The sequence below is a fragment of the Podarcis vaucheri genome (assembly GCF_965113315.1).
Source record: "Podarcis vaucheri genome assembly, chromosome: 10".
Lineage (NCBI taxonomy): Eukaryota > Metazoa > Chordata > Lepidosauria > Squamata > Lacertidae > Podarcis > Podarcis vaucheri.
The window spans coordinates 39,508,552-39,532,531 of NC_138748.1; the positions used below are offsets into that span (position 1 = coordinate 39,508,552).

Below are 23,980 nucleotides of genomic sequence, written 5' to 3' on the forward strand. Positions count from 1 at the left end.
TATATCTGCACAAATATACAGAGAATGTCATGCAAATAGTGCGTAAATGTACACCATTGCTCTCTTATTTATGCTACAGTCCCAAAGCATGTTAACAATTGAGCAGCTTTAGTTTTTGGGGTTGAGAAAATGTTCTGAAGGCACATGATACAGCAAGCGGTCTCCTGGGTGGCAGACAACCCAGGAATCCCTTGCAAGCTGTTTGGAAGTCTTTGGAGGATGAGCAGTGTATAAGGGTATAAATAAATAATAACTTCTGAATGGGGAACATTACTACGAGCTTTTCCATCGTCCTCCTGTGGGAAATATCCCCCCCCCCTCAATGCACATTCATGTGCTCAGACTGATATTTCAGCATGCCCTGGAAAATGCTAGCTTTCTATTGTTTTTGCATAATGTAGGTAACTATGCATTTCATCACATGGGGCTGCATTCAGAAGAAGGCAATGAAAGCGGGGAAGAAGATAATGAAAGCGGGGAAACCACAACCTCTGGTGCTACCTTATAGTGATATTTTGCTGCTCCAAATAAGGAGGTAACTTAAACTTCAGACTTGGTTTGCCTACACTGGTGTCATGAACTGGCAGGACACTGAAGAGGAGGAAGATGATCCTGGTGAGGCCATGATTGGTACACACTGGGACCAGGGGCGGAGCAAGGGGGTTGGGGCAGGCTGCCCTGGATGTCACCACTAAGGGGGGGGGACACAAAATGCCAGGCAGCACTCACTGCGGGGCCTGCAGCATGCCTGAGCCATGTGTCTACTGGGAGTGACGCGGTGACTTGGGTGCCCACTGGCTCTGCGCTGCCCCAAACAGTCTGCCTGCTGCCTCCCCCTCAGCCATAGGGCAGTTGAGTGGGAGGATGAAGGTGGACTTCTCGGACGCCCTGCAGAGCGTCCTGCCCCGGCATGCCCTGCCCTGCGGGTGGCTGCCCCTGCCCCTAGGTGCTGGGCATGCACTGCCCCAGGTGCCCGATCGGCTTGCTCTGCCACTGACTGGGACAAGCTGAAAATGGGGAAGAGGAAGTTGGGGGCTTAGGAGGTATTCAGTGGACTTCAGAGGACATTGAAGGGGCAACCGACAGTTCATGGGAGCCAGAGGAAGTCAACACACCCCCAGAACTGGAGGAGACCCCTTCTTGGCAAACATGATGGGCTCTAAGGTGTGGGAAGTCTGCTTTAAGGGGACTGAGGCAGGCTAGAGAAGACAGCACCGCTTACTAGCTGATGAGGTGAAGATGGGATTTGTTAGGTCTGGGAAGAGGTTTGTGGTCACTCAGCTTGTTTAATCTCAGGGCAGGTGACAATCACAGGCTTTGTTAAGTGGAGAGACACAGCTACTCAGCTGGAGCAAGCTCAGGTGCATCCAATAAGATTGGGAGGAACAAAAAGAGAAGCAAGGCAGAGACTCTGCTTGCTCAGTTTTTGCCATTGATAGACCACAGCTTGACTATTTTGGGAGCTCCGCTGGACTGTGATTTTGGGACTGACCCTAAGATTCCAACCCTGGATCTTCTTCAGAGATGGGAACCTGGCCTTACGGTTTGACTTTGAATCTTTCTCATAGCATTGGACCTGAATGTGCATTTGATCACTGGAATGACTGACTCCTCTCTAGCATTGTCCTTGGGACTGTTGTCATTAGCACCTTCTGCTTAGACTATGCGGCTAGCTGTGTGCACCATCAGGACTTATTTCTGACTACTTCCTTCCACTACAAGGTGCCCCTTTTATTTATCCTGCAGCTTTGATCTCTCAACCTCTAGTGGATGTTCAAGCTCATTTGATGGGGTCAAATTAAGCCTTCCTTTTTAGTAATGGTTTGCAATTTGCAATTTACATTCTGCATTGCTGCCACTCCAGTAATTTTGAAGGAACATTGAAAATTTGTAAATCAATACTTCCCAGGCTGCCGGAGGCTGCTTAAATATGTCACTAACCTATTGTAAATGTCATTGTGGGTGTATCTTTTCATAAGCCCACACAGAAGACTGAGTGATCACTGTCCCCCACCCCTTAGTATAAGAAAATGTGGTTTTTTTTTGGCAATGATTATTTTCTTCTAAAAGTGAATTACAGTAAGTTGAACAGATGTTTCACCAACTGTGTATGGAACTCATCTGAAAAAGTGTATGAACCCGTATTTTTATTGTTTTAATAAAGCAATCATTATACCCACCGGTAAGGTTTGAAACTGGATTCTTAATAAGGGCATGTTCAACAGGCAAGGAGTAGATGGCATCACATGGTGCATTATGTTAGCATAATGAAAAATGTATCACTTAACATTGTTTGCATTATTCAGAGTTATACACATACAAGTGTCTGCTATAATCCCTTGCCAATATGTTGTCTTGGTAACCGGTTACCTGAACACCAGCTCAGCAGCTACAAGGAAACAAGTGTGGATAGTTATTGGCCACATTTAGTACAGAAATGGAAAACAAGCAATCTAACAAAAGATTAATATTTAATACACTTGCATATTCACTAACTTTGGTGTGCAAGTTTTGGTTGTATAAAGTAGAGCAGACTCTGCAATATGCAATACTTCCTTTCTATAAAAACATAGTCTGATATGTAGCCAAGAGTTCCTTAAATGTATGATGAAAATTTTGTGGTAATGTGCATTTTAAAACCACCTTATGGTAAATTAGCAAGAAAGCAGATTTCCTCCCAGTCCTTAGTAAGAATAGTGCAGCAGTTGCATTAATTTCTGTCCTTAATTAGTAACTGAATTCTGAGCCAGCAACTAGACTGGGTAAAGGAAGGGAACTTGCTAGAGACTAAAAAGCTTCTCTACTGGTTTTGAATTGACTTAACTTGCTGCTAAATATTTACCTCATGGCAGACAAGTGGCCTCAAGTCACTATTAGCCAAGGCAAAACTTTCCCACATTAATAAAGCTGACATTATTTGAAATCATCTTCAAGGAGATTTCAGAACTGACTGCTGAGGAAAAGAAATATTTCGTTAGCGCATTTAAAAGCAAACTTTGGGAAGGACTGAGGAGGAAAGCTTAACAGTTTGCTCAGGATATGTGACCTTGGATTGTGTGTGCATGGGACACAGTGCCAGACCTTGCAAACATGGTCACGGAGAGTATTTCCTGTGGTTCTGAGTTAATGTGCTAAAGGTTAATGTGACACTGAAAGAGGAGTGAAAATACACCAACTAAAAATACTATTTCGGACACAGCACATGCACATCTTGAGGCCAACTAGACATTTTGACATGTAGTTTCATGCTGATTGTTGCTAAACAAATAGCCTGCGGGGGGCAAACTGGGTCAGAACCATGGTCCAGGGGAAGGGGGGCATTAACGCCTTGTCCCCACTGCACTCCTTACACTTCCTAGTCACAATGGGATGAAAGCTCCAATTCGTAGCAAGTTACGTGATGGCATCCTCCATGACAATTTGGTATGCAAGCTACCTTAAGGAAGAACAAACATGACCTCCCTCATCGGTTGTAAACAGAACATAGGTCTGGGTATTGACCCTTTAGCCTTAGTGGGGGGAAACCAGTGATTGGCAATACTGCATTTGCATCAGGACTGGAAAAAGGCTCTATATACAGCGTTGAAAGCCAGTGCAAGGCAGCAAGGTGGTGGCATAGTATACACACATACTGTGCAGTGTCATGGGGATTAGTCCCAGGCACCCGAATGCCTACAAAATGATCTAGAGATGATGGGGGGAAAGGCAGAATGAGTTTTGAGAAGCTGGTTATGTCATTCCCAATAGGTCTGCCCAGTGCTTTTTTCTTTTCTAAAAAAATGTTTAGGGCTACTCTCATTTTCCTACTCATATTTAAATACTGCCCCTCAATAAGGCCAAACTTAGATTCACAAAATTTTTAGAGGTATGTGTACCCCCGTGTCCCCCCAGAAAAAAGCACTGGGTCTGCCCCACTAACATTGCAGAAGATGCTGCTGCTGTTGTCATCATCAGGGTGCAGCCTCTCCCTGCGTCACAATGAGTGCAACATGTGTGAAGACTGCCCCATGTAATACTGAATGCAAGTGAAGAGGGAAGGATGGGGGTGAGCAACAGTTAAGGATGGGGGTTTGAGAGAGGACATTGTCAGTAAACAGCACAGAGGGGAGCCATTTGTGGAATTTTCCACTGCAGAAAGAGAGGTTTTAAAAGGAGGTGAGTTGGCTAGAAAGAGTATTGAAGGGTGTTCAAGGTAAATGGAAAACATAGGATAGTGGCAAAAGGGAATACTAGGATCCAAATACGCAATAGGTTTGTGAAAAATTAGAAAAGGAGGAAAGAGAAGAAATAGCTCAGAGAAAGAGAGACTTCAGAGAAGCAACAACAGGAAAGGAAGGCTGGTGAGCGATTAAGCAATCTAAGAAGGTTTTAGCAGCGAATAAAGGTGGGAAAAGGGGGAGATTCTGGAGATGCCCCAGTTTGTTGGGGGAAGAAAAGAGTCAGGATGACATACTGGAGAGACATTGACCAAGAGAAATGGCGTGTGTGTGTGGCTGCAGCTTGTGGGAGTATTGAAAGGAAAGATGAGACCTGTGCCTTTGCCATTCTCAGGCTGAGACAGAACATCCTAATGGGAATGCAAAAGAAACAGGGCGATGAAGGTGAAAGAGCAAGAGAAGTTATTAACATAAAGGTGACAGTGTGAAGAGAGGAGCACATATGAGCACCACCAGGGTGAATGCAGAATGGGAAACGCTGACAGAGAGAGAAATAATGGGACTGTGCAGGACCATGATGCAATTCAGAAAGATGAAGAGGGAGCGACGCTAAAATAGAAAAGGAATAGTGGCTTCTTGCCCTCTGCTTTCAATCATGCTCAGACATCCTCCTTCCCATTGTGGGACGGGGCAAAATGCCTCTGGGGTCTCACCTGCACCACCCTTTGCAATGTACTCAGCCACCCTGTAAGCAAAGTCAAGTCACACACGATGTTCATTATATTGCCAAGAAGTAGAGAACTGCATGTAGAAAACTTTCCAGAAAACATCTGCCTATTTTAGAGATGGGAACATAACACTTAAACTTCAGAGATGTAATTATATATATCACCTACATATTAAAAAGCCTGAAAGACTCCCTTACTGAATTCCAGGTGTGAGTTACAAGCAACAGTGAGATGCGATTAACTTTATGTCCCACTTGTAAACTTCACAGATGTATTTTAATTGATCTATGTTTCTATCTTGCTCAGTCTTCAAGGAACTCAGGGCAGTGTTCAAGGTTTTCCGTATGACTGCTTCAACTTTCTCAAACCAGTCTTAGGAAGTAGGTTAGACTGCAAGTGAGTGAGTAGCTTATAGTCACCACTAAGCTCTACTGCCTTCCCTGCCACCACAGTCACTCCCCATACTGCCAGGAAGCTTACCAAGTGTTGGGTAGCAAGGCTTTTAGTCAAAAGGACTTTAGGACATTTGTTGTTGTTGTTCCTTGCCTTTTCTCCTGACAGGGACTCAAGGTGGCTTACAGATAAAATAGAAACCTAGAAAAAGAAAGCATAATTTAAAAAGGTGGTTAGGTGGCTGGTTGACCCATTTTTTATTAGCTATAAATTTGGTATAGATAAGAATTATGTTGAAATAATAAAATATTTTTTCTTTCTCTTTAGTAGTTCCAAAATTTTTAGGATTTTATGGACTCCAGGCTAGTTATAAACAACCTCTGCCTCTAATTGGATGTAGGCTTGTTTCTGTTCCTCAGATACTGAGCTTAAAGTTATAGCAATACAGCCTGAAATGAGGTTTCAGATTTCTGTATGTGTGATTTTCTTTTTCTTTTTAAAAGAGAATACTTCAAACAATGTTTGCAAATTGCTTGCTTAAAAAGCTGAAACATGCTCCAGGTCAACTGCTAGAGCAATTTCCCTTGTATTTTTTTGCCTCATGTATTTTGCCTAATTTCCCCTAGCTAATGAGGTTATGTGAGATTCCATCCTTCCCTGTATTTTCATTCTGGATCCAGAGCCTTGTGAGTGCTTGGATGTGCTAAATACATATGCACAAAGACCTCTGGGGTTTTTAATTGACATTTTGGAGTCTGAAACTGAAACAAGGAGAAATTAATTTTTCTATGGAAATCTGTCTTCCTGGCTAGGAAACAGATTTCTTAGTGAAATTAATCCTGCAGGTTATGCAGATCCCTGTCATGGCCAACCATACAGCCGTTATAGCTCATACTTATGTTCGGGCTGAAGTGGGTAGCTGAAAGATGAAATGTTTCAACAACTTATTGGAGTGGTGCTCCCAATTTACCATTGCTAAACTTCTTTACCCCACCCCCGCAATAAAAGATGTTTTCTGTGGGGGTTTTTCGGACCATCACTGTATGGACCATACAGTGAAAACACCTGTATTAGCCTCCTGGTCATGATTTAGCACCCCCACATTGCCCTGAACTTAGCATTGTTCAGGGACATTGCAAGGAGCAATGTCAGGGAAGCGGTGTTTCTTAAGATGAAAAAGTGACGTTCCCTTGTTGTTTTTGCTGCTGGTTGCTGCCTGTTGTTTCAGTAATCTGGTTATATTTATTGTATTGGATTGTGGTGGTTTTTTTTAAGTATGTTATCATATTTGCTATTGTTTTGTTATAGTGTTATAAAATTGTTTTTTTACATTGTTTGAAATGCATCCCTGTTCCTTTGTTGCAAACCACTCGGAGCATGATTTTGTGTGTGTGGAAAACAGACTTCCAGATAATGACCGCTCCCCGCTTAAAACGGGGGGGCGGCCTTTGCGTGGACGCGTGCAGCCCCTAGATCCGGAGCGGCCCCAACAGCATAGGCTTGGCTTTGCCTTCCCTCAGGTGGGATACCTGGAGGTCTCCGCCTACCTCAGTCAATTGTCCAGTCCCACCTGGGAGAAGCGTTGCCAAGGAGACCAGGCCAGGTAGGGGAGGGATTACCTGCCCACACAATAGAGGGAGGATCTTACCTAGGAGTCCTCACTTGGCTCCAGAGCTTCTCCCACCCTACCCACCCTCAGTTAATGTCTTATTTTGCAGGTTAACTTTTCTTCACAGGTTTTGCAGGTTAACTTTTCTTCACAGGTATGCGGGCGCTGCTACGTTAAGGTCGCTGTTAAAGGGCCGGAAAGGAATTTCCCTGCATTGGCAGGTTTCGCCTTTCCCGTAGCAAAACGTCACAACTTTGGCGGTATCAGGCCTTGGGCGGAATCCTTTTGTCCATCTTCCTCTTGCGGCGGCGATACCAGGGTTCCCCGTTAAAGGGGTTTTCTGAAGGGAGGCTTTGGCCGTACACCGAAAGGTCGTCATTGCTCTCTCCTGCGGCGGCGGCGTTACGGGGGCGGCCATCTCTGCTTGAACATATGTTCTCCAGAGCCGGCCCATCCCCCCCCACTGGATAACCCTGATGCTCCCTAGGTCCCCAGCTGGGGACCGGGGAGGGAGAACGCCCAATGCCTGAGCCAAGGTCTACCCACATTTGAAATTTAATAAAGTTGTGGCCAATTTAATCCCATAGCACGTTGTCTTGAGTCGTTATTCCACATGACGGGGGGACCATGCAGGATCTGGGGACTCCGCCTGTCCACGCAAATGAACGAATGAGTGGGAAAATAGCGACCCCCCACAAACAAAAAGCAGGGGAAATTCTTTTTATGGGGGGCAGGGAGTTGAGGGGAAACAAATCTCAAAGAAATTATCAGAAAAATGACCTCTGAGTAATGTTGTCTCAGCTCATAGGATAAGTATTCGGGTCACAATTCCTCCTCATAGGCCTGAGCCTTTGGCACCTCTTGTTTCGGGGAAATAAGCACTAACCCTGAGGCGGGGGGAAGCATCATCACAAAATGTTGATACTGATGGATGCCTTATTTATGTGCACTGTTGTCTTATGTAAATCTAGCTACAGCCCTTAATGGTGTGGTGCCACTTTGATTTACACTGTGAAAGGGAGTGTGTGGGAGTATGGCAGTGTTAAAAACTTTCTGGTAACAAACAGCAGGTTGTCTTATGTTACCAGCATTAGCATTTGAGTTCACTGCGGCTGAACTCAATTTGTATCAGTGGAGATTTATATCAAGCAGTGGGAAGGCAGGTCATATCCCACTGCCGTCTGGCAGAATTAGCATCAAGAATCTAGACCATTACAGCAACAAATAAAAGGTAGTTAGAGGAATAAGTCATGTTCTATCAACTCCTTGTAATGGTCATTCTAATGCTATGGTGTCTCCTAGACCTATTACTTTAGTTTTCAGAGAAAAATCAATCTCTCCAGATTATTTCATTATAACTTTCTTTTCCTTTTTCTTTAAATAGTTTGGATCATGAAACTTCTTCACCGCTTATAGAAAAATGCCTTTAGGTTTAATTATCATGATGGAAATACGTCTTTATACTTTTTTATATATCAGTAGGAGTTAGTGTTCAATATTTCTTTTCTATATTGGGTGGCTTATCAGCTAAGCATTTTTTCAAATATGTGTTTATGATCCAGACTATATTTTATATGTATTCATTACATTTGTAACCTATCTTTCATCCCAATGCACATAGGTTTTTACCTCCCCAAAGCCTCGTTTAAGCTCAAAATTTTCAAGATTCCCATATGGACTCCTTATTTACCAGTTATAGATGTGAATAAAGAATGGTGTTTAACACTGCAATCCTATGCATGTCTCTCAAAACGAAGCCCTACTGAGTTCCATCGGAGTACTTAAAAATTACTTCAAGTGTTCTTCAGACTACAATATCTACTCAACAAAGTAAAGAAATAGATCAGCAAAGCCACCTAGGTTTCCAGGAATAATATACTACAGGGTAGACTTAGAAAAGAAAATGACAGACCACCACTTTTCACTTACCGCTTCCAATTAAAAACACTCAAAACTATAATTAATGACCTACAATTCATCCTGGACAATTTCCCTTTCACATACTGTGCATAGACCCAGATGTGACTCTGTCCCTATGTCTACTCTAGTAATATGATTGCATAACCTAATAATGTCATCCATAACATTGATCACTCACTGTCTTCCATTCCTTCCTCTGCCAGTGATGTCCTTTGTCATTCTACATAGCACAAACTAGCCAGTCTGTACGCAAAAGAGTAAACAGAAACAAGTCTGGTATCAAAAATGGCAATCCCCCCAAACCGATGGGTGAATATTTCAGCCTCTTGGGATGCTCTGCAACTGACCTTAAGTTGGCCATACTGGAACAGAGGAACTTTCAAAGGAGATTACCATGTGAAACTGCTGAATTAAAATTCATCAAGAGATTCAGTGTTATCTCTTGTGGATTGACATATGTTAATTGGCTTACTAATGATAGAATGTCTGTGCTAATTCTGCATTACAAAGATGTCTGCAAATGTGACATGAAGGCTGGCAATGTGACCAGAGGAGGAATGACCACTGGGAGGAGCACAGAGAGAAGAAACGCTATGGTACATCTCTGTAGTACCACAACTACTGGGCACCTTCATCTGCCCCAACTGCAACAAAACATGTCTCTCCCATATTGTTCTCTACAGCCAATGTGTTATTAGCAACAACTGGGGTGTGTGTGTGTGTTTTAACTAGTCACTGCTAATAATGTAATATCACTGTCTATACTTTTCCACAGGGACGCAGGTGGCGCTTTGGTCTAAACCACTGAGCCTCTTGAGCTTGCTGATCAGAAGGTCGGCGGTTCAAATCCCTGCGACGGGATGAGCTCCCATTGCTCGGTCCCTGCTCCTGCCAACCTAGCAGTTCGAAAGCATGTCAGAGTGCAAGTAGATAAACAGGTACCGCTCCAGTGGGAAGGTAAACGGTGTTTCCATGCACTGCTCTGGTTTCGCCAGAAGCGGCTTAGACATGCTGGCCACATGACCCGGGAAAACTGTGGACAAAAGCCGGCTCCCTCGGCCTGTAAAGTGAGATGAGCGCCACAACCACAGAGTTGTCTGTGACTGGACTTAACTGTCAGGGGTCCTTAACCTTTTTTAAAAAACACAAAAAACCAAAAACTTTCCTACATTTCCTTTCCTTCTGACTTCACTGTTTACAATCCCCCACCACATATACCTGCAACTTAGGATAATGGCTCATATATCTGATGAAGTATACTGAAGTCCCCAAAACCTTATGTCACAATAAATTGTTTAGTCTTTAAGATGCTACAATACCATTTTTTTCTGCAGTAGACTAACACAATTACAGTACTCTTATGGAGACTGTAATTCAGAAGTAAGTATTCAGTTAGACTTACTCCTAAAGAAAATGTGTGTAGTACTTCACGTTTAGTCTAGTTGGAGTTTATCACACGCTATCTTGAATTTAACATTACAGGGAGATTATATGAAGGGCAGAAGATACATTTTATGGAGAGAATCCTAGTAATTATTTTCCCTCAACTACTTATGCAACTTAGAAAGAAGCTGGATAAAATTCTAATTATGAAATTTGGAAACCTTTTTACTTGGCTGTGGGGGAGGATTCAAAAGAAAAGTATAAATATGCACGGTATTTAGTGTCCATTAACATCATCCTACACCTGTCTAATTTACTGTAGCAATTATTATAGGTAAACTGAAAAAACCTGACCTATTGATTCTTACACCTTTTAGCATCCAGAAATAAATGAATAACATTTGAAAATGCTGAAATGTCTTTGTTTTTCACTGGGTTGCTGGGCAGTTTCAACAGTGGCTACATCTGGAAGACAGTGCTGTATTTCTCAAAAATATCTGTTTTCTATTTTTTCTGTTTTAAGATGCACATTACCAAGTTGCTTATATCTGCTGGTCAGATTTAGGAAACCAGCTAATCCCATTTCATAAGAACTTTGAAATGGCCATGCTGTCACAAGACATCTAAATCAGCAATTTGCCGGTGATAGCGACCACTGCTAAATGCTTGTGAGCTATCACAACTATCAGAATCATAAATTTTATAGACACACTGAACAATATACAAATGAGGCTGTAGTTTTTGTTCACTTTGCCTAAGACAATTTGCTCATCATGTTGTCCTAAGGTTTGTCTGGCTTGGTTTTGATACGGTTTTGATACTGTTTACACTGCAGGTCTCACAACATAGAATCATTGGATTAAACTTAGAAGGGGCTCTGGTGGTCCAATGCCCTGCTCAATTCAGTAGTTTTACAGGTACAGCATCTCGTGTCTTAGATAAAAGATATACTGATTTCGACAAAATGTCCACAGATGTGCTCTGAAGGCACCATCCAATATTGAAGCTTCAGCTTCAGGGCTGCCAATCCCAGAGGGGCCACAGAAGCAACTCTTATCCACATTGCTTAAAATTTGGGGGTCTAATAGATCCAATTTGAATGGCATGACTCAAATTGATTTTTTGGGGGGTATATATTTCAACAACCCCCAAGTTTGACAGTTAGTAGTACAGATGCTGTAAAAGTGTGGTGATCTGTCATGGAACAATCCCATTGAAGAAGATAACAGTGGTTACCCCCAGATCTCATTGCTGGTTGCGAAGGGTTCAAGATTCAGGGCCCCCAAAATGTAGGCTTGCCACTGCTCGCCCCAACTGGGCATCAGCTGTCCTCTCATACCATTCCCAGTCTGTGACAGTTCTAGGGGTCATCACAGCTTCACTTTTCCCTTGCTGTTCTTCAGCAGTACATCCACCCAAGGTGGGAGTGGGGAAAAACAGCCTTATCCACTGGAGTAGAAATTCTGCATCTTTCTAAAAAGGCTTTCTTAGAAAAATGCCCTGGTAGCACACATTCACATGCACACATGTGAATTTTGGAAGTATTTTTTCCTCCTCCTCTGAGTTATACATAGGACGACAGGTCCTTGCGCCGCACATCTTACAATCTAAAATTCAACACAAGGCAGAAGACTAAGATTAAAGTGCCATAATTAATTATAACTCAGAAACTTGTCCCCCCTAAAGAAAAGTCCTATACAAAAATATTATTCTGCCCCGCACATCCTCTTTAACCACCCCCACCCCTCTTGCCACTTTATTTGTGATTTTTCTGCCTTCTAATGTATTACATAATGAGTACCAACTGCAATGCTGAGGCAAGAAGTTTTAATACAATGCCACACTTTGTTAATTAAACAGCAAAGTGAAAATATAATTAGGTATGTTCTCTTACTTGGCTAATTAAGAATGACCCAGAATGTGAAATAATGATTTTAAACAACTGATGAATAGGGAGGAAAGTAATTTAGTTCAAATGGCAAAGCATGTGTCAGCCTTTGAACAGAAAGTGAGGTATTCAAGACAGGCTGACTTGCTTCTGTCTGCTTTGACATTTCTCATCTTGACTGTGCAAGGTTTCTTCAGCTTTTATTTCTTAAATAACAATGGATATAGCAGCAGTGATACTTGAAGTGGAAAGCTCCATGGAGAATCTCTAGTGTATTTTAATTGCGCTTGTTTTAATATCTCAGTTAATAGTGGAACACAATGACTGGGACGTGGTGTCCCTATTTACCAGGAATGTTCTGGATTTAGAGAAGCCACCCCAGTTTCTGAATTGATCCAGGAATGTCAGGCTTTTCCTTAGGACATCCCTATTTTCATCAGAGAAACGTTGGAGGGTATGGTAGGATGTCCCTATTTTCACTGGAGGGTATGGAGTTATCCGATCCCGAAGCCGCCTGACAGCAATCCTGTATAGGGAAGTTAAAAAAAAAAAGTTTAATGTTTTATTATGTTTTTACATATGTTGGAAGCTGCCCAGATAGGCTGGGGCAACCCAGTAAGATTGTGGGGTATAAATAGTTAAATTATCATTATGGAATGGGACGTCCCTATTTTCATCAGAGAAATGTTGGAGGGTATGGGCATGCCATTCAGACATGGGGTCATGGTTTAGCACTCTCCACATTAACCATGATCTAAAACCATGAGCTGGAATTTGGATGACATGCTAAGCCAAACCAAACCATGACTTAGTGCAGCAGCTGAAAGACTGGAGAGGAACAAAGTGGCCATAGTTTCCTCTCCTGGAATGTGTACGGCTGTGTGTCTGCACTATGCCATGGTTTGGCTTAAGTATGATGTGCAAAACAGGTCGATGTCTTTTTGCTGAGATATTAAACATACCAAACTCATTTGTCAAACATAATCAAGCAGTGGCACCATTATGCACTGAAAAGGTTTCAGCTGAAAGGAAATAATCAACAGATACCTTCTAATTTCTCGTTGGCTCTGATTTGGTGTATATCGATCAATTACCTTTGCAGATGTAGCCTAATTATTCAAAGTCACACAGGCCTTCCCGGATGTTAAGACTGATTTTCTTTACTGACAAAATGTCTAAAGATCACCAGGAGGTGCAACAACAACAAAAAATCTATTGTTCTACTGCGTTCCAATCCTGTTAAATCAACTTGCTGTTCGTGATAAATTAAGCCTGCACTGCAGGTCAGTGAATTTCTATTAACTGCTTATTATGGGAGAAAGTAAACTAGCACCATCAAGAACTTTGCACATCAACCAAAGCAAGCTGTCACTCTGTTTAACTTTTACAATAAATGCCCCTCAGACTCTCACATGTGAAGTAAGAAACACTATTTGGCATTTAAACTTTAGTTGCCAGCACACATTAAAGCAAATAATCAACGTGGATTGATTACACCTTCTGACATCAAAAGGTCAGCAATTGCTATGGTGCGTGCGTGTCTTAAAGTGATATATACTTAGTTGATTTATAAACCAATTGCTTTAAAGAATAATTTCCCCAGTTGTTTAATTTATATAATGAGAAGCCTCCTAAGATAAGAAGGAAGCCGCATTGCAAATTGAAGCTGCTCTTTTTACTCATTTTTTTCTTCCTGCTAAATTCTTAAATGCTTCTGCTGTTATATATAAAATAAAAAATGTAAGAATTATGAAACTTATATAGAAACCCAAAATAATCCTGTTATTCATTCCAATTGGCAATTGTTTCATGTTTTCTCTCATGTGTGGGGAATGGAAATAATTTAGAAGGTGATACAGCCATGCCTGTAACAGTGTCAGAAGCCAGGCAATAATCCTATATATGTCAATTTAAGTAAGTCTCAGAGAATTCAAAGGGACTTACTTCCAGGTTAGTGGATAAAGGTTTGCTACCTGGAAATATCTTACTACTGATAGCTGCTTCTCAAATGGAACATTACAAAAGGAAGCCTGAGATTCTATGAAAATGAAAATGTAGATCCTTCTTTATTGATTTTTTTGACCGTTATTTGACTACACCTTTCAAGTTCTATAAAGTATATAAATAACCATACCCAATCTCACATCCACCCCTTGCTCCTGTTTATGGATAAACTTGGAGTCAGGCCAAGCCAAGTTATATATTTTTAACAGTGTGGCTTGAACCTGAATTTGGGATGAAGACAGACAGATGTTCTAAGTCTGCAACACTATGCACATTTACCTGGGTATAAACTACCGGAAACAGTGAGGCTCTGGGCAGCAGTGTCCATTGAGGTGGTTCTCTGGTGGCCACCATTTGCCACCAGTACATACATCATTCCAAGACCATCAAGAGGAGAAGGGCAAGCCCACACTTTCTAGCAACCAATGGCAACAGAGTAAGCAGGGATTGACTCAGTCATCACAATGCAACATGTGCTTACTGACTGGACGCAAGCTCCTAGCATGAGCATGGGCTGTTAGCTAATCAGCTAGCCAGTAACCAGCCACCAGTCACTACTGCAGGGCAATTCAAGTCCGCCCTCATCAGTCATCTTCCCCTCTGCCTCCCAACAGTTCTGATATGGGCATGTTCCTTCCCTGCACCCTTGATTACAATACTGTGGTAATAGGGGTTCCAATCCAAGAACCAGCTCACCAGTGACAGAGGTTGCCAAGGTGCTGGTGTGTGTGTGACAGGAAAAGAGTGTATTTGGCAGCAGTGGTGGAGCTAGCAGCTCGGGTGCCCAGGGCGGCGCAAGCACCCGGCACCTGGGGGCGGGGAGAGTTAGGGCAGGGTGCACTGTGCAAAGCCTCTCCGCTGCCTCCCCCTCAGCTGTAGGGCAGCTGAGGGAGAGGCGATGAACAGACGCAAGCCCCATGCTGCCGTTTCAGGCAGTGCGGAGCCTGCAGGCGACCAAGCCACCATGTCACTCCCAGGAGAGATGTGTGGCTCGGGCACACTGCAGGCCCTGTGCCAGCCACGTTTTATTGCACTTGTGACTGAACTAAAAAGTTTTGTGAGCCCATTTTTTTTAAAAAAACCACAACTTCATATTTTTGCCATTTTGACACCCCCTCATTGATGACACCTGGTGCGGTTGACACCCACCACACCCACCCTTCCTACACCACTGTTTGGCAGGAGCCTTGGGTCTCTAGCCGGGAACAAGAGAGGAGCACCATTTTCGGCAGGCTGGAAGAGATGTCTTGGACTCCAGTGCAGCATTGCTCTGTGGAACAAGCCGTTCTTGAGAAGACCATGCTGTAAGATCTGTACCCCCTCCATCTAATTTCAGGTGTAAATATATGAATAAATCATATTTCTTAAAGCTACAACAGCCTCCACCAAGTCTTGATTCTCGAAGGACCACAAACCCTGGGTGAGCGCCTGGAAGTCGCCCCCCTCCCCATATATTGCCACAGCTCAGAAGAGAGTAGGGGTAGCACCCAACCTTTGTAAGAGTGTGTAAAAACTGGCATGATGCAGTCTGCGTATAGTCTGGAAGGAGGAAAGATGGATCATTGGCAATCCCTACAGGAGGACAGATAATGTCTTCAGTGATTTAAAAACTGCACTGTGTTGCTGGAAGTTGTTCCATATAGAGAAGGACAAACAAGGTTATTCCGTTTTAACAAATGAACTTGTTTAGAGCTAAACAGTCAGGCAAACCTCATTTGCTAGCTAAGACATTTTGAGCCGCAGGCTGAAAACATAAGCAAGTTCCAAGGTACTTTTCCTCTGAGAGTAAACCTAAATGCATGCCTTTTGGTAATACGTACAACACATTTCCACTTACTCACCAGAGTAGCATCTTCCTGAAATGCATAAAAGTTAATATCAGTAGATCTTTGTAAGATAAGAGAAAATACTGTCCACAACAGCCAATGTGATAATTATTTTGAATACACTATATGTAACTTGAGCTGCTTGTATGCAATAAAAAATTATTCCTAGTAGTAGGTGCAGTGTAGTTTTGTACACCTTCTCTAAATGCAGAATGGTTGAAGTCCGTTGATTTCCATAGGAAAACATGGAGCAAATGAGTAATGAAATAAAAATGACATGTATAGGTTTGACTGTTGAAATACAGCCATTATCCCAAACTAGGCTTAGCTCTGACATATAAAACAATTTGTACAAATTGAGTAATGGTGGGTTTGAATTGCTCCCTTACCAGAAATAGCATTAAAAAGCAAAGAGAGTCATGTTGTTCCATAGAAAAAGATAAAAAATCTGCAGTTTGGGAATACCTTTGTTGGGATTGAGCAAAATCTCACAAGATAGTGGCACATCAGACACAGACACAGACACAGAGAGACAGAGAGGAAGAGAGGGAGAATGAGAGGGTGTTGGGGAAGACTGTTTTTGCCACTTCTGTCCAAATAACTTTTCTTTTTGTACTTCAGGTACTTTTCTTACAACTGGTAGAAATTAGATAAGACTTCCCTTACTTTAAACTTATCTATTTGTCTTTGGAAAAGTAATAAAACCCTATTTCCTTCTTAACCTGGTTTATGAAAGCACAGCTGTCACAATCACCTAGTATTAATAGTAGACTTTAATAAAAGAAGGAAGAGAGATGTTTGCTAGAAGTGTGCAATAGGCCATGTAATTTGATTGTTAACTTTTTTGTACGCTTAATTTTTTTGTGGGTACTTTTTAATGCATAGCAAATTATGCATAACAACTTTTACTGCAGAAACATATATGCAATTATGTTGAAACAATTAACAAGTGGTAAAAGGGTGGGAAGAAGGATGTTAGCTAATCCATATTTAATAGGGAGTGGTGGTAAATATTTTAAATGAAACCATGCTTTGAATTATGAACCTTTGTTTTTCCCTGCTGCAGGATTATGAAATATTGTTATAATTGCAGATATAGTTTTGTTGCAGTATTTTTCATGGTGATATATAATTCCTGACAAATATATCTATTTCCAGGATATAATGACTACATTAAAAACTGCTGAAATAATGTCATGTGAAATTCAAGGAAGCTGCTGCATATTATTATTTCTTTAAAAAAATATTCCATTTTTATCCCACTCTTTCTTCCAAGGAGCTCAGGATGACTTACAAGGGCTTTTCTTTCTCTATTTTATCTTCACAACTGTCCTGTGACTGAGGTAGGCCAGGCTGAGACAGAAAGTACCTGGTCCACAATCACCCCATTGCTTCATTGCTGAGTGAAGAAGTGAACCCGGTTCTCCCTGCTTTTAAGTGCAGTATTCTAACAACTCTGCCACCCTGCTTGTCTGTGGATGCAAAACTGAAGCAAGCACAGCACACTGGTAGAGTGAACAGTGTTACTAAAGTGTAGGTGGGTTCCCACAAGGCAAGATACAGTGATAACAGCAAGAACCTTTACTGAATTACGGAAATGAACAACAGGGACAAAGCAACTGCTTATATAGGTACATTTCTGAAGGCCTGGGCCACTCCCACTCCCAGCGTGATTGGCTGTCTAAACTTCCAAGCTGTGAATCATGACTCAGAGTTTAAGGGCCAATGGCAGAGGCCCAAATCCTGAAATGTTTTGTGATTGGATATCATGTATCAAATCAGAATTCAGGAGCTCAGATTCCTTAGTCCAGACTCAAGCTCAGGCAAACACAGACCACTGAGTACATAGCAGTTACGGGCATATCAGAGAACATCAAATTCAATTTGATGCACATAGGTTTATTTAACATGAATCAGTCCCAGTGTGGTTTGAGCCAGATATGCTTCTTTGAGACAATTTCAAAATCAACCAATAATATGTGTAGAATGATTCATTAATGTTTATACTGTGCTAAAGGAAAGTTCCTGGCATTGTTTGGAAAATGGGGGGGGGGGATAGTGCGGTTTTGAAATCAGAGGTTAAATTCATTGCAGTTTTGAAAGGTTCAGTCCACTGTCTTGATTCAAAATAGCGTCCAGTTGTATCCAAATAAATATAGACAAAGACCTGCTCTATTATCTGAAGGATCAACATGCAGGAGTTGGCTATAATATTTTAAGAGGGGTCTAAATGCAAAGAGACAAAAAACTTTCCAAAATATATAGTAGGCTAATTCAATGAAAATGTCAACTTCCAGACTTACTTGTCATGTTCATATACAGGTTCTATATCATTTAGAAGATAACTTACCAAAGTTTAATTATCTGGCAAGAGTTTTTCACAATGGCAGTTTACATGTGAGGAAAACAACCAGAAGCATGACATACAAGATGTATCAGAATTTATCCAAGTTCAGTTAAATACCTCTCCAAGAAAGTAGACAATAGGTTAATAAATGTTTATTATATTGATAGTTTTTCTTTCTCATTTAGTGAATTGACAAAAAAACTTTATGTTAGGAACAAAATCCCATAAGTTTAGGACAATAAAACTTATGTTGATTTAGTGTGTTATATCAATCACAAAATACATACTTTTTGGTCCCCTCAACAAATGAAAAGAAAAAAAATCTCTGTTTTAACTTTATTCTCTTCTTTTTATACATTCATGTACTCCTTTAAGTGGCCTGGTTCCCAAACGGTTTAGGGCTTCAAAAATAGCCATAGTAGCATTTTAATTTGGGCATCAAAAGGCACTAGCAACCAGTAAAATAATATAACTGATTTATTTGCTAGTAACCATATAGCATTTGAATTCCTTCATGGTAGAACTTTGCATTCTCTCTCCCCTGCTCTGCTTGCCAGACAACGTTTGCCTCTAATCATTTGTCTTGAAAAAAGCTTTCCAGTCAGGCAGAGGCAACAGAGAACAGGTAGTGCTATTGTTTGGCATGATATTTTTCACAAAGAGAAATGACCATGGGAGTGAAGGATGAAAAAAAGAGAAGGATAAAGAACGGAAGGAATCAACAACTAAATAAAAAGAAGACTAGAGTCTTAGCAACAAACTGGGTTCAAAAGAGGTCATCACTATCGATAGTCTGGAGGTCACCAAGAGACCTATCCATGGTGTGGGAAGAAGGAAGGTGATAATTCTTTACTAACAGCTCAAAACACAGTGGGGGGAAAGGAGTTTATTAGAAATGGTTTGCTATAGCACCAATGACCAAACTATTAAAGTGTAATTTCATCAGCTACATACTTGGGAATTTGGAAAGAGAAAGTTATCCAGGTAGAAAAATGGTTTTTTGGACAAAGGCACTGTGCTGCTTTCTCCTCTGGGTGCAAGACAGAAGCCATGTTTCAAGAAGTGATCCTCTTTAATAACGCCTTGTGCAACTTTGCTTTGATGTATTAAAAGTTTTCTGTAAGAGGAAACTGGATCTCTGCCCTGCCAGTGAGAACAGTATTAACTCCCTGTTTGGGGGCTGTTTTGATCCAGACTTACCCTTTCTTCACACTTTCTGTCACTACGGGTTCACTTATCATACCTCTCATGACAGATTTTCTTTCTTTCTTTCTTTCTTTCTTTCTTTCTTTCTTTCTTTCTTTCCATGTTTTTCCAGAGGTTCTGCCCCAAGTTGTAGATTTGCAAATCCTTTTTATTATTGTTTCAAGAGACAGATACACACCACCTGTGAAAGTCATCCCATTGGAGGGATGGGGTGCAGCTTGCTCTGGGTGGGGTTACATTGCCTCTGAAGGAGCAGGTATGTAGCCTGGGGTACTTCTGAATCAATTACTGGGACTCAAGTAGCCTCGGTGGTGCAGAGTGCCTTCCATCAGCTTCAACTTGTGGCCCAGCTGTTCCACTATCTGGACAGAGACATCCTAACTACACTCTGGTAACCTCTAGGTTGGATTACTGCAATGTGTTCTATGTGGGGCTCCCTTTGAAGATGATTCAGGATCTATAGCTGGTGCAGAATTGGGTGGCCAAATTGTTGACAGGGGAAGAATGGTCCTGACATATAGCACCTACTCAGGCACCATTGCACTGGCTACCAATTTGTTTCCACACTGTAAAACCTTATGTGTCTTAGGATCCCCATTCTCCCCCACCCCCACATGAAGCTAATGACTCTGTGATCATCAGCTGAGGACCTTCTCTGTGTGTCCCCTCTATGGGAGATCCAAACAGTGCCAACGTGAAAATGCTCCTTTTCAATGGTGGCTTGCTGCTTGTGGATTGCTCTTTCCAGGGAGGTACATTATACTTGTCACAATCCTTATCTCTTTTTTATCTATTTGTAGGCAAAAACATTTCTTTTTACCCAGACTTTTGGCCCTTAATTTGAAGGGTTTGAGGTATTTGTGGCCTCTTTTAGCAAGGCAGGATCTGTAAGACCTGTCTTGTCTGTATAGATGTGTTTTAGACTTTCATTGGTTCTGTTTGTTATAACTGGTTTTAGTATTTATATTGTTTTTGTAAGTTGGTTTGGGTCACTTTTGTGAGAAAAGCGACTAATAAGTTTAATAGTAATAGCAGTAATAATATTTCCCAAACCTTTTGAATCCCTTTGTAGAGTTACTCAACTTTCTGGGCCCCTAAAATTCAGCACCTATGCAAATCTCTCCATGTGTTGAAAGCATGTTCATAGAGCACTTTGAGGACTCGCACTCACTTCCACACATCCCTGATGTCCTGCTGCCTAGTTAGGGTCCCTCCTTGTGTGTGGTGGTTTTACTCAGATGCATCTCTCTTTGTGTGAAGCTCCTTCTGATGTCCACTGAACTGCCAGACAAGGAAGCATGAAAGTGGGGTGGACTAGCAGTGGCTAGCCCACTCAAAGGCAGTATGCAAGTTCCCACGACCACTTCTATGCAAACTCTCAAGGTATGGGGAGATTTGCATGAACCACCCACCTATAGTTGGTGCTGAATTGCGGGGGTCTAGAAGGTAGAGTAACTTTAGAAAGGGGTACAAAAATGACAGTGTGGTGGACAGACATCTGTCCCTAGAAACAACAGTGACAAAAATTTGCAAAACATCCAGGAAGGACCAGGACTGAGACTAGAACTGCACATCAAAGGTTTTGAAAAAAGAACAAGCAAACTCATTTTAAAAGCAAAATAAAGGGAACATTAGAGGAGTGGGGGCCGGGGGGGGGGGAGAGATGCCACAGGCATGATTAATAGTTTGAACACGTTTAGCTGTCATTTACAAACACCTCATGTTCAGCTGTTGCACTTTTTTTTTGTCAAGTGTCATGATTGTCTTGCTCTTTCAAGAAAAATGATTTTTTGGGAAACGCCGAGTCTTCATGCAAGGGAATGAATGTCATACATTTCAGTACATCTTTCATTCATGCCATGGAAACATTTGTTGCTCGTGGAATTTAATTGCTTCATCTTTATTTCGCTGTCTGCCTGCTTCTTGTTAGATGGCTTCTTCTCCACCTCCCAGAAACACAAAATAACTTCCCAGCACCAACAAGCAGCACATTAAGTATCAGATCCACACATCCCCATCTCATCCTGCTTCATTCCTTGTAGTAACCTATTGGCCTAGTGTGGAATTTGCTCCTGGCACAGGAAAAGGTTCTCTAAATTTGGAGCAGAGCAACATTTGGTATATAGGTTATTTGGTATAATATTGTTGGATTGTAGCACCCTGGATTAAAGGTAAAGGTAAAGGGAACCCTGATCATTAGGTCCAGTCGTGACCAACTCTGGGGTTGCGTGCTCATATCACTCTATAGGCCGAGGGAGCCGGCGTACAGCTTCCGGGTCATGTGGCCAGCATGACTTAGCCACTTCTGGCGAACCAGAGCAGCACACGGAAACGCCGTTTACCTTCCCGCCGGAGTGGTCCCTATTTATCTACTTGCACATGACGTGCTTTCAAACTGCTAAGTTAGCAGGAGCAGGGACCGAGCAACGGGAGCTCACCCCGTCGTGGGGATTCGAACCGCCAACCTTCTGATTGGCAAGTCCTAGGCTCTGTGGTTTAACCCACAGCGCCACCCATGTCCCTAGCACCCTGGATTGTAACACCTGAATTCCATAGAGTTGGTAACAAACATACCAGGACTAGAGCTGTTGTAAAAAATCCCCCTTCATTGATTCCAAGGTGGTGGTAGGGAACAAGGCATTTGACCTGCTCTCAAGCTGTTTTTCTTATTTATTTTGTAATTCTTTTTTGATTTGTCGGAAGCTGCCCTGAACATTGTGGTCCCAATGGAAAGGCTGGTTATACATTTACTTAAATAAATACATAAGAGTAAAGATTAACCTTAAAGGTTTTCTGCACACAAACTTACTTACAAGTAGTTATTTTTGTAGTTCATAGGGATCAACCTTTACAGGGATCAATATAAATTTCAGCAAGGGTTTCACGGGCAGGAAGGCTAGCATTACAGAAGTTTTGTGCATATGCCTAGGAACAGCCTGATCAGCTGCTTGCTTGCCACCTGCGCGCATAGGCTCAATTTATATTCATAGCTCAATAAGAATTTATGGGTGGAAATGATATATGATTCATAGCGCAGCCAATGTTACAAGCTGGACAAGCTATGATGAGTATTGTGGATGCCCAGGCAATTATGAATTTTGGTGCCATTTTCGTTTATTTGGTTAATAAGTAGGATAAAAGTATGGTATCCAGTGTTTACGTTTTCCAACCACTGTGGCCTTTGCAAGATAGAAATTAAAAAACAACAACACACAATTTCTTTTTATGAACTTTGCATCATTTCCATGTGTCATGTAAGAAGCCTGAAATGTTCACTTATTTAAAAAAAGAGGTATATTTAAATGAGAAGCTGATATAATTCTTCTCTATATTTCTTAGGATAACTAGTCATAAGTTTTTTTTTTAAAGAAATGTCCCAAACTAGCATTTTCAATCCATTATACAGGAGTATCACTTTAGCATCTTGGCCTCCTATGCATTTTAATGAAGAGGAAAGATCTCTGCATGTAAAGAGAAGTGCAAGTGGATTCTGCTTTCTTTCCTGCTTCATTTGGAACTGATTGCTAGATACAGAATAAAAGTCTTTGGCAATGCAGATGTACACCTATTTACTCAGAATTAAGTCTCATTACTTTCGATGTACCCTCTGCCCAGGTGAATGTGTACAGGATTGTAGTCTTATTTTCTTTGTTGTCTCAACCTTGTGTCTTAACTTGGAGAAAGGGGAGTGTGGAGAGGACTGCATTGGCTGCTTCACATTCTGCACAAGGAGGTCACTGAAAGCAAAATTCAAACCAGGAACGTGCCTCAGAGTGAGCATATTATCTTTCCTCCCAATATTTTTATTAATTTTCCAAATTATTACAAATCCAACCAAATTACTTTAATTTTATACAGTTTTTTACAATCAGGTTTCCTGCTCCTGTTGCAAACATATGTTGATCGTTTCCTCCCCAAGCAGTATCATTTCTTATTTAGTGTTCAGTTGTCTTCCGTCAATCTTTGTTACATCATTCTTGCAGCTGACTACATCTTCCTCCTTACAGACAGCACCTCTGTTACATCTTATAAGTATAAAATCCATTACACGTGTGTAGTCCTTCATATACATTGTTGTTTCAGACCAGGTGCGCTGGGAGAATTAATTCCTATCTTCCATTGTTCAGTTCTTTGCAGTGTTTATATGGATGGTACAAGGTAACACATTCCATTAGAATGAGCATATTATCTTCAGGTACAGCTCATGTGAAGAATGGTGCCATAATATCTTTATCTGCTGGCGACATTGCACAAAAACACTTGTGTATGTGTTTACATACACACCATACATACATGGTGCTTTTTTCTGGGGGAGGGGATGCAGGGCTACGCATACACCTAAACATTTTGTGAATCTTTGTTTGGCCTCATTGAGGGGCAGTTTTTCAATATGAATAGGAAAACAAGAATATCCCTAAACATTTTTTTTAAAGAAAAAAAGCACTGTACACACATACATAACACAAACAGCAGCTTGTTGGGGGGCGGGTATTGGACAGGAAAATGGCACCAGGAAAAG

At 41.6% G+C, this 23,980-nt stretch overlaps 1 long non-coding RNA gene across 3 annotated transcripts in view; it reads left to right on the plus strand.

Moving 5' to 3' along the window:
* Positions 1 to 4,029: 4,029 nt before the first annotated feature.
* Positions 4,030 to 23,980, plus strand: part of LOC309542190 — a 28,498-nt gene continuing 8,547 nt past the window's right edge. The window contains exons 1-3 of one of the 3 annotated variants that reach the window (XR_014224137.1): positions 4,030 to 4,155; positions 5,192 to 5,281; positions 13,181 to 13,361. This is a non-coding gene — a long non-coding RNA (uncharacterized lncRNA). Of the gene's footprint in view, positions 4,156 to 5,191; positions 5,282 to 13,180; positions 13,473 to 23,980 lie in introns of those variants that run through there. The other 2 variants (XR_014224139.1, XR_014224138.1) reach the window with 2 other exon arrangements.